The 3,570-nt window shown below is 38.5% G+C and overlaps 1 long non-coding RNA gene across 1 annotated transcript; it reads right to left on the bottom strand.

Annotated features, from left to right (window-relative positions):
• Positions 1 to 551: 551 nt before the first annotated feature.
• LOC140159216 (uncharacterized) lies at positions 552 to 3,328 on the bottom strand. The gene is made up of 2 exons (XR_011859855.1): positions 3,232 to 3,328; positions 552 to 630 (listed from the first exon to the last, which is right to left on the bottom strand). It is a non-coding gene; the product is annotated as an uncharacterized lncRNA (long non-coding RNA).
• Between the last annotated feature and the right edge of the window lie 242 nt (positions 3,329 to 3,570).

Below are 3,570 nucleotides of genomic sequence, written 5' to 3'. Positions count from 1 at the left end.
CAACCCTACCAGTAGGCTTATATCGCATTGATGTCATCAATACCAATATTACTTGAAGAAAATCTAGACCAGAATCTGTATTTGCTTGCTTAGTTGTTCAACTTGTTTCTTTCTATGTCAAGACACATATCAAGGCAATAACAGCTGTTATCATGAAGCTGATGGGTTTGCACATTTTTGACCAAAAATCACATTTTTGACCAAAACACTTTTTGAAGTTGGTCCGTTTCACAGTTCCTGGAATGTGAGGCGTGAGTACAAGTACATTCCATCTGATGTACGTGGCAGCAACTGCTTTACGATGGACCCAAAGGCAGAATTTGAAGGAGGGTCGATCTGTGATGTGAATGACCCGCCTCTGGACTGTATCTAGCTTTATTCAGTGTCGGAGTTGTTCCATGTCATGCCGTGTCAGTTTACTCCATCTTTGATTTGACCATGCTCTTGTATTAAAATTATGGCTCTCTCAATTGGCCAGTTCATCCAAAATCTTTGGCTGCATCTAAACTTTCTTAAGTTAAAAGTCAATTTTTTTGATGCTTTATACATTGTACATTGTCATGGACTATAGTCTATTGCATGGCCAATCTTGTTTTGATTCCATTGTCACGTGGCACAACAACACGTCAGCTGTAACGACAAAAATAACAATTTCGGGATTATCATTTGAAAATACATTTCCATAATTTACACATACAGAAACATTATATTTGACATAGACATGCAGTACGATTAATATGCTTAATGTAAGATAGTTACTCCTGACTGTTTAGGGTCATTCTGCTGAACAATTCTTAGGGCCATTATTCGGACCAAAAAGAGGGAAATTGTAAAGTATTTTTGCTCTAGTTTCTTTACATGTTTAAACAAGAGCGATTACCGTACCATAGCTGAACAATGGGGCTTTGGCAGTATATTGTGGTACATGTATATATCAACCCTTTATGACCCCTTAATGACCATAAATGAATATTAAATTATTTTAAACATGTTTAGAATGTCAGAATGATCATTGCATTTAAATTTCAGCTCAATTGGAGCATTTTCGGTTCAAATGACCTTTTTTGACCCCTGTGACTCCTTTATGACCTCTGATGTTAGGAAATATTTTTATTATATTCTTTACTCCTTCCTCTTTCATTTGACATCACTGGGGGTTCATGATTTGATTCATACCTTCGTGGCATTTAAAGTTATGTCCATTTCAGACCAAAAGGTTAGTTAGTAACCTAGTAACATACACTGTTATAGGCTGATACCATTTCATGGTTCAGCAAAAAGCAAAAACAAAAACTGAGTCCGCTGAGCTGATTTAGGCTTTATACATTGAATGGTAAGACAGACTAATCGAAGAAAAATTCCAAACGTCTTTAGTTTCGGAACCGGGGTGCAAGAAAGAAAGAAAACTAGACTTTTTTATAGCTGTGGTCTAAGACCACGAACACAGCCGTGTTGTGATCCCTTAATGACCTTTGACCCCAAAATCTACGAAAACCCCACAGGCATTGCCTTATGTCAATGCACGGGTGCACATATTATCACTCTGCCATGTTATTTGTGACAGAAGGACATTTTGAATGTTTTTGTCTTGGACCGGAAGTTATCCCTTTATGACCTTTGACCCCAAATAAAAAATAAATCACATATACATTAGGTAAACATAATTCATGTGTGCACATACCGTCACTCTCCATTGTTTTTCTTAGCTGATAAAACGTTTTGAAGGAATTTGGTTTTATACCGGAAGTGACCCCTTAATGACCTTTGACCTCAAACAAAAAATACCACATACACATTAGATAAACGTAATTCACATGTGCAAATACCGTCACTCTCCTATGTTTTTCTTAGCTAATAAAATTTTTTGAAGGAATTTGGTTTTATACCGGAAATGACCCTTAATGACCTTTGACCTCAAATCTGTGTATGATTCATAGACACTGTGTAATAGCAATGCATGTGCGCAAGTTGCATCACCGTCCTACGTAATTTGTGGGAGAAGTAGCATTTTGAAGCTATTTCGTTTTATACCGGAAGTGACCCCTTAATGACCTTTGACCTCAAACAAAAAAATACCACATATACATAAGATAAACATAATTAATATGTGCACATACCGTCACTCTCCTATGTTTTTCTTAGCTTATAAAAATTTTTGAAGGAATTTGGTTTAATACCGGAAGTGACCCCTTAATGACCTTTGACCTCAAATCTGTGTATGATTTATAGACACTAGGTAATAACAATGCATGTGTGCGAGTGGCGTTACTGTCCTGCGAAATTTGTAGGAGAAGTAGCATTTTGAGTTGAAATCACGTTTTTGACCTCTGTGACCCCTACGTGACCTTTGACCCCACGAGTTTCATGTGACATGTAGGGGCATGGTCAGTTATGGTGCTGACTAAGTTAGGTCAAAATCGGTGTAAGCATGTCAGTGCTAGAGCAAATGTAATGGTCGACAGAAGAAGAAGAAGAAGATCCTGAAAGAAAAAAGACACAGCCGTGACGTTACGGCACGGCTGTGTAAAGAACTGACCAAAAACACTAGTACAATGACCTAGCACATGAGCATGACTAGACCTGTAGTCTAGGGGTTCACCTATGCTCCCAGCAGTACAATCCAAGCTAGACCTTGCTGCACGATATGACTAGTCTAGGGCTAGGCCTAGTATAGAGCCTAAGTTTGTTAATTATAAAATAAACATTTGCCACCCCCCCCTAAATGCCAAAGGCCCAAAAGTCTTCTTTTTAACCCCAAAAGTCCCCTTTTTAACCACAAAAATCTCCCTTTTAACCCCTGAAGTCCCATTTGCGAGCGCATGCTTTCTTGGTCCAAAATGTCCAAATCCGCCCAGTCCAAAAAGGTCAAAATTTTGAAAAAAAAAAGGTCCACTTTTTCAAAATCAGCACCCCCAATAAATCCAGACTACGGGCCTGATTGCCCCAGCAAATATTCCAAACTGGCATGACTGGGTCTTCTACAAAGTACAAGTAATGTCACAAGCATGTCAACTTCAAAGCACTTTTTCGTGTTTCTCGAATGGTGCATTCATGATTGTATACAGCATGCATGTCATGTGCAGCAGGCATGTAATTTTTAAACTGCTCAGTAAGCTTAACTATTTTAACATATCCTGATGATACAAAATGGAAAACCAAGTTGAAATATACATCCAGCAATGTGTCCAAAAGTCAAGTAGACCTTTAAAGAAAATTTAAATGTTTACTAACCTGTTTTATTTGCAAATTTAGGCCTCAAGTTTATGTACGTCATACGTACGCGTGCAACTCCTTTTGCTTGCTGCTGTACATTGGGCAATATCAGAGAAAATAAAGGTAGAGAAGCGACACTCTCTGCAAACTGCCTATACCGTGCTATACAGCGGTTGAAGACAGGCGTCATCGCCGGCCAAGTCTTACTACGAACGTGTAATGAGAAGATACCATAGAGTCCTACATAGAGATCTGAGGAAGAGACGGTCCGAATTGACCTAGTGACCTATAATTTATTAGAGAATCACATTTTTAGAGTATTTGCTCCGCCCACCGCTGTCAATCATTCTAATGAAC

The sequence above is a fragment of the Amphiura filiformis genome, chromosome 8 (genome assembly GCF_039555335.1).
Source record: "Amphiura filiformis chromosome 8, Afil_fr2py, whole genome shotgun sequence".
NCBI lineage: Eukaryota > Metazoa > Echinodermata > Ophiuroidea > Amphilepidida > Amphiuridae > Amphiura > Amphiura filiformis.
Note: the sequence above shows the minus strand (reverse complement) of the source record. Positions and strands in the feature narration are given on the sequence as shown.